This window comes from Mustela lutreola, chromosome 4 (assembly GCF_030435805.1).
Source record: "Mustela lutreola isolate mMusLut2 chromosome 4, mMusLut2.pri, whole genome shotgun sequence".
Classification (NCBI taxonomy): domain Eukaryota; kingdom Metazoa; phylum Chordata; class Mammalia; order Carnivora; family Mustelidae; genus Mustela; species Mustela lutreola.
In genome coordinates this window covers 51,935,427-51,949,991 of record NC_081293.1, presented here as the reverse complement: position 1 = coordinate 51,949,991, position 14,565 = coordinate 51,935,427, and the positions used below count along the sequence as shown (strand labels likewise).

General features: G+C 45.6%; 1 protein-coding gene across 5 annotated transcripts in view; it reads left to right on the top strand.

Moving 5' to 3' along the window:
• Positions 1-5,592: 5,592 nt before the first annotated feature.
• Positions 5,593-14,565, top strand: part of KAT6B (lysine acetyltransferase 6B) — a 188,790-nt gene continuing 179,817 nt past the window's right edge. Inside the window, exon 1 of one of the 5 annotated variants that reach the window (XM_059169836.1) lies at positions 5,593-5,614. The gene's annotated coding sequence lies outside the window, so the exon portion shown is untranslated. Of the gene's footprint in view, positions 5,615-5,761; positions 5,927-6,671; positions 7,035-14,565 lie in introns of those variants that run through there. The other 4 variants (XM_059169835.1, XM_059169834.1, XM_059169837.1 and 1 more) reach the window with 4 other exon arrangements.

Here is a 14,565-nt window from a genome sequence, read left to right as displayed (position 1 = left end):
TCATATTTTTGTTAATTCTTCAGATCCTTTACATACAAGAATAATGGACCTTTTAGAAATCACAGGGTAAATTACTGATACATTAATAAGGGCAGAGACTTGTACTTTACTATTTAAAGTAAAGGATATGGGGCCTTGGCTCAGACCATTTTACATATATGATGAAAAATAACCCCCTTGATTTAATCTCTTCATTAATGTCACAGATACTTACTGAGCATCTGTGATGCATCAGGCACTGTGTTAAACTCTGAGGATACACTCCCCAACCACATGGGGCATGCTATCCCAGAAAACACAAGTTTTAAGACAGCGCTACTCAATGATTTGCCAAGAACACACATTAGTTGGTGGCAGAGATGGGTAAAAATCTGGGGTCCTACTGTTAACTTGGTGTCCCCTTCCATATTCTCTTTCCACTGGCCCTCTGAGCTGTATATTTTCTCAGTGTTGAAGATAGAAAAAGGGAAAACCACTTTTGATCAGTTGAGCACGTTGCATAGGGCATACTGGAGGAAATTGTTAGTGGTTAGAGTCAACATGATCTATAGTTTCTTAATGTCTGAGAAAGTATAGCTTAGTGATTTCTTTTTTTAAAAATTTTTTATTTATTAGAGAGAGAGATCACAAGTAGGCAAAGAGGCAGGCAGAGAAAGAGAGGGTGAAGCAGGCTCCCTGCTGTGCAGAGAGCCCAATGCGGGGCTCGATCCCAGGACCCTGAGATCATGACCTGAGCTGAAGGCAGAGGCTTAACCCACTGAGCCACCAAGGCGCCCCTAGCTTAGTGATTTCTAAATGTACTCAGGTCAGTTAGCCAGACTTGAGATAAGGTTTCACTGTCTGCATTGAAACGGGGGCGAAAAAAAAAAAGAGGAAGAAAGAAATCGTATATGCTGGTGCAAAGTTTCCCACTTTCGTTTCATGGAGGTGGGGGGCTAATCCTTTATTCAGAAGGCATGTTTTTCTTACTACTTTGGGAGGTAAAACACCCTTTCTTCTGTGATATGATGGCAGAAAGTAGATGGCAATTAATTCTTTCTAAAAAATGCCTTTACTATCAAAATGAAAAGTTGGCAACTCTGTTAGTTTCTCCCAGATTTCAAGATCCAAACAACTGGAATCATTAAATTAACTATTAGGGTAGTTCACATTTTCTTAGGTATAGCTTGGTGCTAAAAACTGAATCATTCTTAAGACTCCTCCTAGGTTTAGTAAGAGGCCACTACACCTTCTGAGTCTCAGCAAAAATGAAAAGATCCCTGAGAACTCTGCCCTCTCTAAAATTAGTAACATTTAGCTAATTTTGATCTCTTACCATCCTCCTTTGTTCTTCAGTTTCTCAATGTTGAGACATCCTGCTGGTCTATATAAATCAGTGTTTTTTTTTTTTTTTTTTATTCTGACAGCACAAGGTGCTTAAAAACCAACCAAACAAACAAAAACAGCCTGAGGGGCACCTGGCTGGCTCTGCTCAGTCAGTAGAGCATGGACTCTGGATCTTCCAAGTCATGAGTTCCACACCCACCCTGGGTGTGGAATCTAAGCAAAAAAAAAAAAACAACAAAAAAAAACCAAACCAAAAGAACCCCCCCCCCCCCAAACAAACAAAAAACCCCAACCCTGATAAATGGGCCACACCCCCAGCTATTTTTATTTAAGTGGCCTCAGGTGCGACTTGGGCTTGGGCGCTAGGCTGGTTGAAAAATTTCTCAGGTGATTCTAACGTGTAGCCAGGCTTGGGAACCACAGGTGTGTATGCATGGTGTTTCTTTATTAAATAGCTTCTATGTGTCAGGTACTAGGGCAGTTACATAGATGATCAAGCTGGTTTGTGCAGTAGAAAGGCTGCTGAGGAAAACAGAAGGGCGAAATGTGACAGAGTATGGTAAGCACTTGCATTTATTCCATAATTCACCAGATAATAACAGTGCCCTTAACAAGTGCCAGGGCTGGAGTAAAGGTATGCTCCAAGTTCTCCGGGCTACCTGAAAAGACCAGGAAAACTTCGTAGAAGAGGCAGCAGCCGAACAGCATTTGGAGGACTCTTCCCTCCTACAAGGTCTTGGTCAGATAAGGTAGGGAGGCAAGGCTGCAGAGAGAACAGTGTGTGCTGTGCGTAGAGGAGTGTGTTGGGCTGGGAGAAGCTAGAGATGAGTGATTGGTTGTGTGCAGATGTACAGAGCCTGAGTGGTGGATTAATGAAGGAGTATAGGCTTGACCCAGAATGCATTTTAAAGACATTAAAGGCTTTTAAGTGGGAATGTACAAATGGGATGTAGGTACAGAATACTGGTATTTAGGATAACAGAGGCTCTTCATACAAAGCTATAGATTACATTTGATAGCCTATTAAAAATTGATGATTTGATCTATCAGAGACCCCTCTGCCCTTGACTGACATAACTAGACATTGTGACTCTAAGGGGACACAGTTTCTGGTCAATAAAGAGGGTTCCATGTGGCAGTGGGAAGTGGGGTGCAGACCAATGCTTTTTAAGTACTAACTGAAATAAGTAGTTTCATCATGCACTGAGGTCTGGACATACCAGTTCGGGTTCCCAGCTTGCTGCCTCCTTACCTAATTTCCTTCAGAAGGACCTCTTAGTATGCCTGTCTGACTTGCCTCAGAGCAAGTAAACAAACCCAACAGATCAAACCCTCCAGGCTCCCTTCAGCTTCTGAGCTCCTCTCTGCATTCTTTTTTATCCTTACTTTGGACTCAGGGGCAAATAGGTCAGGCCACGGAATCATCCCAGTACTAGGGACGTCCTTGGCCTGGTTAAGACATTCACAGAATAAACATTCCTCCCCAGCTGAGGAAGAAGAGGATTCAGCCTAGCCAGTGGTTCTTAAATTCAGTGATTACAAGCTTCAAGTCAAGTCATGGGCTAAAAATGTAGAGTTCGGAGCCCTACTTGACACCTCCTGCATTCAGAATCTCTGGGGTAGATCAAGGAAACTGTATGAAGCACTCATTCCCAGGCCATTCTGATGATAGAGATCCGTGTTACCTCACTGAGCAGTATGAATGTGGTTTTCTGTAATTCTGGCCAGTAATTCTGCCAGGTGGCCACTGGCAGCTGTTTAGGGGGAGGGGGGAAGGACTGGTTAAAAGAGTCCCTGGATTCATAATAACACAGCTAGCTTGCAAATTTTTGCAGGATGCTTGGCTTTCAGTTCAAGTTATTTCTGGGTTAACTTCTTAATTGAGCTGTTTAGCTCAGCAGAGGACTTGAGATACCACAGATAAGAGAAAGGTTTAGGAGTAAGCGTTAAGTATCTCTGGCTGTGTCTCTGCTATCCTTTCCAGTTCCACTTATCTGAAAAGCCAGGATTTCTCAAAGGACAAGTAACTTTAGAGGGAAGTATCAAGGGGAAAGCAACACATTCCCTTTCCTTGCTGTGCCCGTTAGGAGAACTACCTTTGTTAAGAAAAGAATACCCAAAAACACATCAAGATGTTGGACACAGATATTTCTTTCTTCTGTGTTTGCCAGCTCCTGGGGTTACAGGACCACAAGTTTAGGCAAATAAGGACCATTTCTCTCTAAAGGTGTCTCAGGGTGTCTCCCCGGAAATCCATGTGGCTAACTCATTAGTGATAGCAAATGTTAGATGCTCATAAATTTCCAACAACTCATTGGCTGAAGACATCTTAATTGTAGACTTTTTGGTTTTTAATATCGTTGGTTGCTTCTTTAACATACTTCAGTTTGAGTATACAGATTCGGGGTTTTGAAACTTGTTTTTAATTAAGACATGGTTTACTTTTATTACTTGAGATAAAATGCAGTCTGGGGGACTCAAATCTAAGTTACAAAATAAAGTGCATCTATATGGGCAGACCAGAGGAAAAAAATATATAACATAAAGGATGATGATGTGTCTGCCAGGATTCCTAAGTTTACTTAGTAACTTCTTGGGAGAAGGAAAACCCCAGCGCCTGCATTATGAAAAGAGCATACCTTGTAAGTGTCTTAACTTTTTGAAATACCTAAAGGAACTAGGCTGAATTATGAACCAATGGCTTGTAAAAATTCACCTTGAGCGAGCTACTGAAGATGCTAAGTAGGAGATAGAGACTGAGGAAACTCAACCCGCTGTTTGTTTGTTTTATCAGTAATGTAGCTCAAAAGTAGCCAAGCCAGTAGTGGATGGGGGAACTTTCCCTGTGTTTTGTTTCCCTGAGCAGAGCCTACGAATGCCAAGATTTAATCTAAAGAGGTTTGTGTTTTAAAAACTAATAACCAAGTAATAAAACACCTATAAAAGGGGTTTATAATGGAACCGGTGACAGTTTTGAGTGTAGCATTACAACTCTTCTGCTCCCCTTTCTCTTTTTCTGTCCTTTCATCCAGCTCTGTGCCCTTTGTCTTAGCTCCTTTCTCACCTTGTTGCCAAGAAGCATGTAAGTAGGGGCAGCTCACATCCCAAAGGAGCAGACATTTTTAAAGAGTGAAGTGTGTATTGTGCTCTGCATTTGTTGACAGGGTTGTGCTGCCAGTTTTGTCTGAAATGTTGCTCTAGCGAAGTATCTACCGAGTTTGCACAGTGGTTTTGAATGGGGAATTGAAGATGCTGCTGGAGTGAGTGTTAGTGGCATGAGGATGTTGGACTCAACCAGGGCAGGAAGCGGGTGGGCCTCTCCCTGGCACCTTGCCTCACCCTGCCAGGCCCAAGATCTCCCTGACTTCAGGGACAGACAAGTCAACAGGTGGTTTTCCACCCAGACCACCAAGCCTGGAACTTGGTTCTTTTACAAAGCCATAGTTCTTCCCCTCCGGAAGAAATGGCGCCTCAGAAGGGAAACTTCGAACTCCAACTCTCTAGGAGCCATTTCCCAAGCCTACTTTTCCTATTTTCTGAAGTCTCCCTTACCAGCATCCCATCCATCCTTGGGAAGAGTGAGGGACGCTCTTTTCAGAGTCTGGAGGGCGCTGGGAGGCATGTGGGCAGCGTCAGAGTGGCCTCGCCTGGGCGGCCAGAGGAGCCCCAGCCTCCCTCATGTGGGCCTCAGGAACTCGGGGGGCCGAGGGGAAGCCTGGAAAACCGAACTTCACCATCAGCCTTCCTTCGAGCGCTGGCTAGAGGAGAGGGGGGAAGGGCCCCCCAGCGGTCTTTCCCCCACTCCCCCCGCCCCCAGCACCTCTGCCATCCGGCTGCACCGCCCAAGAAAGCACTCAGAACGAAGCTCTGAGCTCTCCAGCTCATCGCAAGCCGCGAGAAAGCATCTTGAGGGGGGCAGTTTTCCCCCTCCTGCCCGCATCTGACATCCCCACTCCCACCCAAGGATGCTGCCGCCGTGCCCTGTCCGCGGTCGCTGAATGTCACTGCTCCCTCTTCCTCTTGATCAGGGTAGACACAGCTCCCGAGGCATCTCCTACCCCCAAACTGCCGCGATCACCCGAGGGTGTAAGGCCCGGGTGGAGGACGAAGTTTGGGGCCCACAGCGGCGGGAGGGGGGGCGCGTTGGCGAGGACCGCACCTCTCAGTCCCAGCCCTGGCGGGCACACTCCCCGCCCCAAACGGCCCAGGCTTCCCCATCCTCCCGCGGACACCGGCATCCCCGCCCTCCCCCGAGGGCGGCGAGCGGAGCCCCCCAGGGCGGAGGCAGGTACCCCCGGGGCGGGGACTGGGGCGGGCGGGGTCCAGGCTGCGCCCCCGGCCGGGCCGGGCGGGCTAGCTGGCGGCGCGGGGGGAGCGGGGCTGGGCGGCGCTGCCTCGGGCTGTGCGCTGCAGCCCGGAGCCGAGGAGGAGGAGGCGGAGGAGGAGAAGGAGGCGGCGGCGGTGGGTCCCGGGCGGGGGGAGCGCGGCGCTGCGGACCCGGGCGGCTGGCAAAGGACGAGGCGGAGGCTGAGGAAGGCAGCGGGGAGACCCGGGCTGCAGCAACAAAGGGCAGCAAGCGATTGGCCGGGCTGCAGGCGAGGTTAGCCGGGGACCGGGGTGGCTGGAGGCAGCGGCGAACGGTGCACGTGCTTGCAGACACGGGCGAGTGTGGAGCCGGGGGGTGCACGCCCGGCGGGTAGGGGGCTTGCTCCCCTTCGGCATGGGATGGCGAGGAGGATGCAGCGACATCGTTCTGGCTGCACCCGGCCTGGGGCTTGCAGGGTAGGGGTGTGTGGGGGGTAAGGATGCGAGCCAGGGGGCGGGCGAGTAGTCGCCCGGGACGGGACGGGAGAGGGTGGAGGAGGGGGCGGGATGGAACGCTCCGGGCGGCGCGCCCGTCCGCGCGCTCCACCGCGGGAGCTGGCGACTGAGAACCTCGAATTTTAACTTCGCGTGCCCGCCCGCGCGCGCCCGCCCGCGCCCACCCCTAAATCCTGCGGCCGCCGCCAGCGATCAGCTCTCACACAAACTTTAGCTGCGGGCTAGGGGATTTGGGGTTGAGTGGGGGAGGGGAGAGGGAAAAGGCCCTCTGATTGGCGTTGTATGCAACCAATAAGGCCAAGCGCCTTTCCTGCGAGTACACCCAATCCATTTCTAGAGGTAGAGGGGGCGGGTAGGTGGAAGTAGAGGTGGCGCGGTGTCTGGGAGAGAGAAAAAGAGCTGGACCAATAGGTGCCCAGAAGAGGCGGGCCCCGCGGTCTGTTGATTGGTACTGGCAGTGGACCCACCCCCAGGGTGGTTCCGGAGGGGGAGAATGATGGGTCGAGGGGTGTGTCTATGCGGAGGCGAGATGACCGGCAGGAACCTGCCCCAATGGGCTGCAGAGTGGCTAGTGTGTGGGTGACGGACAGACCCGCAGGCCAACGGGTGGCCATAAGTGTCTGTGGTCTCGTCCAATGGAGCAGCGCCGGGGCGGGGCCGCGGCTCGGGTTTAATGAGACTCCATTGGGCTGTAATCAGTGTCATGTCGGATTCATGTCAACGACAACAACAGGGGGACACAAAATGGCGGCGGCTTAGCTCCTACCCCTGGCGGCGGCGGCAGCGGTGGCGGAGGCGACGGCACCTCCTCCAGGCGGCAGCCGCGTGTTCTTTCTCAGGCAGCGGCAGCGCCCCCGGCAGGCGCCGTGGCGGTGGCGCGCGGCCAGGTCTGTCACCCACCCCGCGCATTCCCAGGGGGAGGAGACTGGGCGGGAGGGGGGCGGAAGGTGGGGGGGGATCGGGGGCTTGTGACGCCCCTCCCACAGGCCTCTGCGCGAGGGTCACCGCGGGGCCGCTCGGGGTCAGGCTGCCCCTGAGCGTGACGGTAGGGGGCGGGGGAAAAGGGAGGAGGGACAGGCCCCGCCCCTCAGCAGGGCCTCCAGGGCAAGGGGCGGGGCTCGATGTGGAGGGGGCGGGGCGATACCGGGGTGGGGGCGGGGCTCGGGTGGTTGGAAGGCGGGGGTTTGGAGGGGTTTTCTGAGTGGGAGTGACCTGGTAGGAACGGTGGGGGGCCAGTTAGTGTCTAGAAAGACGGTGAGGGGGTGGGTGCGAGGGGAAACTGGAGGTGTGCAAGCAGGGGCAAAGTGAGGGTAGGGAGAGGTGCAACATTGGAGATGTGGTAGAGGAACCCAGGGGTATGTGAAGGCAAGTGAAAGGATGCAGAAAGGTGGGAGTGCAGTTATCTGGGGACAGTAAGAATAGGTTTGGGTGTGGTGGATATGGAGTGGTATGGAGAGCAGTGCAGAGTAGATACTGGATTGCGGAGAGTATTGGAATGTGAGGAGCAAGTATACAGTTGCTGTGGTGGGAAGCAGGTATCTGGATAAACCGGCATTGGAATTATAAAGGATGTATGGGGTCTATGAAGCCTTGAAAAAAACATGGAAGAGTGACATGGATATACTTGGGAGAGTTTTGAACGATGATCAAACAGCAGAGCAGAACTTGCTTAATATCTATAGCGGAAGATCTTATGGGGATGGGTGATTCAGGGGGCTGAGAAAAGGTGGCAGTTGTGGAAAAAAAAAATTGGTGGGGCTGGGCAGTGGGTCTCGGTGCATGTGATTTGGGGGACTGCACCAGGAGTAGGGATAGGGCAAAGAAAGGTGTTGGTTTGGGAAGCCAGGTTGTTGACAGGCTGGATTTCTTGCGTGAAACTTGAGCTGGAATCTTGAAGGTGGGGCAGGGTGTCTGTCTCAGGGGAAGCTCCAGTATTACCTTGGGAAAGGACATTGTGTCTTTTTGAATTTGTAAGTATTTTGGTATGGGTAGAGTGCAGGAAGTTGTGGGAGACTAGGGGCAAAGGAAGAGAAGGGACTAGGTTACATATGGTTTCCTGTGCCCCATGAAGTTGTTTAAGCCCTGCAATTGGGAGAAGGTATTGGGATGTGATAAACAGAGCATTTGACAAAGGTTGTGAGAGAATAGTAATAAAGAGTTACAGATGTGGAAAATAAGAGAAGAGAACCAGTGAACAAAGTGTCAAGTATGTTTGGGGTGGAGGTACTAAGAAATAAAAATAAAAAGAAATAAAAAGACCTTTCTGTATATGGATGGGGGATGAAAGTAGCAAATGGGAATTAATTAACGTTGGGATAGTGTGCTCCAAAAAAGTTACCATTATTATTATTTTGGTATAATTGGGAGTAAAGTACTGTTTTCTGTATTGTGTATCCTGGATTTTGTGGGATAGCCCTGAAGTAATACACTCCATTCATTCCATTCTTACCCGTTAATTCTTCACGTATGCATTAAAATGAATTGGGGCAGTCTTTTTATGTTTTTAAGAGGAATAGGAAAATACTGCACGTTTCAGTAAACGGTAAGATTTTTATCTGAGACCCTCTACTTAGGGTTGAAGGTTGGGGAGGTGAAATGATGACTTTAAAAAAAAGGCAGAAGATAGCAGAAGGTGGTAACATTAAAGAAGGAACTTACCGCAATGAACGGTTGAGAGTGGAAGTTTTACCTACCAGCCATACCCAGGCCTCTGAGTAGAGTGGGTGTTCAGTCATTGCCCTAACACCAAATGTTTATCTTACCCACTTCTTGTGAAGATGGGATTGAAACTGTCAGGTGTAAGGCATAACATGAATGAATGGTAAAATAGGGTGAGTGTGGAAGGGTAGCTGAGGAGTTTAATAAGTAATTTTAATGTACTTCAAAAAACTTGATGAATTTTTACATACTAGTTAACCAACTGATCTGGCTTTATTAAATGCCAGGATTCCTAACAGGTGACTTTTTCAGTCTCTTAGATCGTTTTCTACAAAATACCTTCAGTTTTCCACATGCATATACTTGCTTTTATTTGTATAAAGTGAGCAGAAAGGAAATTGTTTCATGGGGATGTGTGAGCTATAGTGATCAGTCCTTGCTTGCGAAATGGTAATAGTGCATGGATGGAAGAAGTGTGTTGGAGGGATCTTTTTTTTCCCTTAAGATGTTTTAATTCTCATTTCCAAAGCACCTTTAAGCACTTTTTTGTAAGACTTAAAATCTTGCACAATTTTTATTTATTTTTTTTTTAAATTATCCATTCTACTGTTGTTGGATATTTGAGTTGTTCCCAGTTTGGGGAAATTGTGAACAGAGCTGCTGTGAGTGTTCCTGTCCCTGTCAACTGGTTACACACGTACATATGTTTCTCTAAGATACACACCTCGGAATAATTGCTAATTCATGGGTACAGTGACTATTTATCTTAACTTATGCCTGTTTCGCAGTGTAATTATTAATACAACATTAATGCTCAAAAGTGTTTGGATGATGAGTTGTATGGTTGCTCTAGTCATGAGGTATGCTTGTCTTCAACTTGACTAGGTACTGACTGGTCAAGCTGGTTTCCAAAGTGTTGTACCAGACCACACTCCCTTCTGTGATATATGAGAATTCCAGTGCTTCTTGTCCTCTTCACATCTCAGATTTGGTGGCTTTTCAGATAAGCCAGTCTGGTAAACTTTGCATTTAACTGGTTAGTAATCAGGTTGAATAGCTTTCCATATATTAATGGACTGTTTGAATTTCCTCATTTGTAAAAATTCCTGTTCAAGTCTGCCCCTTACTTACCTATTTTTTAAATTGGGCCTTGTGTCTTTTATTGGTATTTTGAAGTTTTTATTTATTTTGTCATGTGTGTATGTTGCAAATGCCTACTTCCATCCTGTGGCTTGCCTTTTCACTTACTTTATGGTGTCTTTTAATGAACAGAAGTTCTTAATTTTAATGGAGTCAAATTTATTGGTCTTTTCTTTATGGTTAGTGCTTTTTGTGTCTTGTTTTAAGACTCTTTTCCTACCCTCAGGTCAAGAATATATTCTCTTATGTGGTATTATCTTCTAAAAGCTTTATTGACCTTAAAAGATGTATGATTATGAGTAAAATACACTGTTCTTGACCCTATCCTTGCCATTAAAAATCTGTTTTTGCCTTTGTTCACTTCTGTGCGCTGTCTTGAATTTTTACTTGTCCACAACTATAACTAAGGGCCAGGTGCTGACTTCCCCTGTCTCTTAGGAGAAAATGGTCATATAGACAGAAGTTCAGCCAGATTAGATTTTACGGGTCTCCAGCTGACTGTATTGCCCTTTTTCCCTTTATGAGCTAGTATTTTATTGTGTTCTGCTATGTGTCTGCCACCATCCTTGGTTCTCTATTTGTTATCTCAGTTATTCCTCTTAACAGTTCTGCCAAACAGGGGTGTTTAATCTTTTTCACAAAGGACAAAACAGAGACTTAGATTCATTAACATGACCAGTATCCCACAGCTTAGATAGCTGGCAGAGTGGGGACTTGATCCCTGAACTCTTTAGATAATGTCCCATCATGGCACACCTCCTTGTTGAATAAGATTTCAGACCTCTAATTGATAATATCCCAAACCAATGAAAGTGACTCTTACTTAAAATGTAACATGCCCTCATGAAAGCATACAGAGGGGTGCCCAGGTGGCTCCGTTGGTTAAGCGTCTGCCTTCTGCTCAGATCTCAGGGTCCTGGGATCAAGCCCCAGGGTCACTTAGACTCCCTGGGGAGTCTGCTTCTTCCTCTACTCCCTCCACCTTGGCCCCACCCACCGCTTGTGCTCTCTCTCACATAGAATCTTTATTTTTATTTTAAATTTTTTTTTCAAGATTTTATTTATTTCACAGAGAGAGATTACAAGTGGGCAGGCAGAGAGAGAGAGAGCGGAGGAAGCAGGCTCCCTGCCGTGCAGAGAGCCTGATGTGCAACTCCATCCTAGGACCCTGAGATCATGACCTGAGCCGGAAGGCAGAGGCTTAACCCACTGAGCCACCCAGGTGCCTTCTCATAGAATTTTTAAAAAAAAAGGCACATGTAGAGATAGTTACTTTGAAACTCAATAAAATTATTGACCTCTCTGTATATTAAAGTAAGTGGAGTAGTTAGTGGGCCTTAAGGGGTCTTGGTATAGGTGAAAGAGGTCCTGTAAACCCTTGAGATTGTATACAAATGACTATATGTACATGTGTTCATTTTTAAAAATAGATCTGTAGGATTTTTTTTTTCTTAAGATTTTATTTATTTATTTGACAGAGGCAGGCAGAGGGAGAGGGAGAAACAGGCTCTCTGCGGAGCAGGGAGCCCAGCTCTGGTCTCCATCCCAGGACCCTGGGATCATAACATGACCTGAAGGCAGTGGCTTAACCGACTGAGCCACCCAGGTGCCCCTAGATCTGTAGTTTTCTTGAGGTTCTCAAAGGGGAACCCTAATTGGTTTTCAGGCTCTACAGGCTATCCTTTTTGAAGGTATCTGTAATAAAACTAATACAGAATTCTTATATGATCTGTATTTTCAAAATCTTTTAAAAATTCAGGTGTCAGATTTTTTTTCTCAATACATTGTTCTCAGTCTTTATCATTAAAACCTGGTTAAAGCTAATTTATAATTAGGAAGAAATCTAGGGTTGAATAGGAATTTTTGAATGCCAAAAAAAGACATTCTAAATTTAGTTGATTATTTCTTAAGTGAGAGTGCTTAGTTATAATATCATCATTATTAATCAGTGTACCCTGGCTCCAAAGGCCTGATGACTTCAAATGACTTTTCATCTTGTCTCTAAAATCCTCTGTTTTACAAGGGATCAAATTTCCTGTGAGGTTCCTAACAGTGTGATTAAAGTTTAGAGACTGAAACTATTGAGCACGTAAATGTAGGGATGACTTCGCAAACCTAATTCTTGGGCTTCACCAGGAGATTTGGGGCCTGTCTCTACTAATTTGTGATGATGATGTTGAAACTAATCTTTGCTAAGGATTATGGAAGTCATAATAGTTTATTGATGGTTCAGTTATTGTTTGTTGAAGCAGATTTACACAATTACAGTTTAATGACATAACAAGGATATTGTCAACTAGGAAGCATGACATGAAAAATTAAACTTCCAATTAATATAATATGTATTAGTTGAAATGATAATTTTCATGGTGATTTAGCCTCTTAGAAATCCTTGGAAAACATTATTAGCTTGTGAATTGAAAACTCTCGATGTTAATGAGTAGTGAGAAAGAATTTAGTATTATTCCCCCAAAATGGGGAATTAAATATTCAATTCAATTAACATTTATTGAGTGCCTACTCTGGGCTTGCTGCTGAGTTAGGCTCATAAATATAAGTTGAACAAGATTGATCTTGGGAAAGATGAAGTCCTGGTTTCTTTAGTTTGTTCAGTCATCCTTCCCTCCAACTTACACTGGATGGATACTATTGCCAGAGAGATTCAGAGATTGAACAAATTTGTGCACGTGCGTGGGTGCACTTCACTGTGCTGTATTGTGTCTACTTCTGCATTGGCTTCCTATTCATCTGTCACGTTCACACGCCTCAGCCTGGTTTTTGTTACATCCAACTTTATTTCTTTTTCTCTTCAACACATGCATATGGACTTGGTGTCCTTTTTTTTTTAGGCAGTTCATTCTTAGCTCCTGTGCCCTCTGCTAGATTCCCTTCATTTGTTCCCTGATGTGGCCATCTAGCAGATAGGCACGGCACCCCTCTTATGTTCACGTAGTGGTTCTGGGAAATCTAAGGGCATACAAAGGTGAAATCAGACCTGAATCCTGCTCTTAAGAATTTCACGGTTCTAGTAAGGGAGATGAGGTCAGTATACAAATAAGCATAATACAAAATGGGAAATGAATGCTAAAATATTAAGATAGCTAAAAGCTTCCTGTAAGACAAAGAGATGTAGGGCTTTCTGTGAGATGGTGTTAGTTTTTGCTGGCCCATGAAGGACTTAAATTTTCATTTCATTTGGATTACGAAACTGGGCGGTTGTCCCAATTTCAAGGTCCAGTTTACGTCCCACCCACCCAAGGGGTGTTCTCCCCACTCGGCAAGGGAAAGTCACAGTGGTTTCCAGACTTTTTCCCTGCTGTAGTTGGAGGAACCCTTTCTGTGAAGTGACTCTTCAGAAGCCTAGTATGAATGGGACAATTAAAATGGAGCTCCTTTGTTGGGTGCAAGGACTTAATGTGACCTTAGTGTTGAACGTAATGCAGGTGATAACTTGAGGCACTTTCTCACAAGATGTCCAAGGATTCTTATTTGAAAGCCAGTGGAGACATAGGAAAGACTTTAGGTTTGAGCATTGGAAGTAAATTCTTCAGACTTAGTGGTCTGAAGCCTTAAGCAAGTCATGTCTCAGTTTTACTTTTGCAAGATCAGGCAACAGTGCTACCTTACAGAGTTGTTTTAAGGTTTACTGATACCTATGTGTGTGTACTGACAGCGTATGTGAAGTGTCTGGCCTGCAGTAGGTGTCAGAAAATGGTTGGTATTATAGTTAGTGCTCTTTTTTATAAAATGACTTACTGAGGTGAAATTTGCATAACATAAATTTAACCATTTAAAGTGAACAGTTCGGTTGTATTTAGTAAATCCTGGTGTTGTGTGACCACCAGCTCTATCTAGTTTCAAAATATTTTCATCAATCTAAGATAAAATCCCTTACCCGTTAAGCAGTTCCTCTTCATCCCTCCACTCCCCAGGCCCCACCAATCTATCTGTTCTGGATGTTTCATATAAATGGAGTTAAACCATATGTGACTTTTTGTGTCTGGCTTCTTTTGCAACATATTTTTAAGGTTCATCCATACTATAGCATATATCAGCGTTTTTCTTTTTATGACTGAATAATATTCCACTGCATGGATATATCATCTTTTGTTAATCTATTCAACTGTTTTTTTAAAAAAATTTTTTTCTTTAAAAATTTTTTTATTTTATTTAAATTCAGTTAATTAACATATGCTGTATGATTAGTTTCAGAGGTAGAGTTCAGTGATTCAGTTGTATCTAACACCCAGTGTTCATTCCATTGCATGCCCTTCTTAATACCCTTCACCCAGTTTGCATTCAGCTGTCGATGGACATTCTGGTCTGTGTCCACTTTCTGACTATTGAGAATAGTGTTGTTATGAACAGGTGTGTATGTATACTTACTAGAGTATCTGTTTTCAGTTCATCAGGGTATAAACCTACATGTTGAATTGTAGGGTCTTTTTTTTTTTTTTTTTAAAGATTTTATTTATTGACAGATCACAAGTAGGCAGAGAGCAGGCAGAGAGAGAGAGAGGGGGAAGCAGGCTCCCTGCTGAGCAGAGAGCCTGATGTGGAGCTCGATCCCAGAACCCTGGGATCATGACCTGAGCTGAAGACAGAGGCTTTAACCCACTG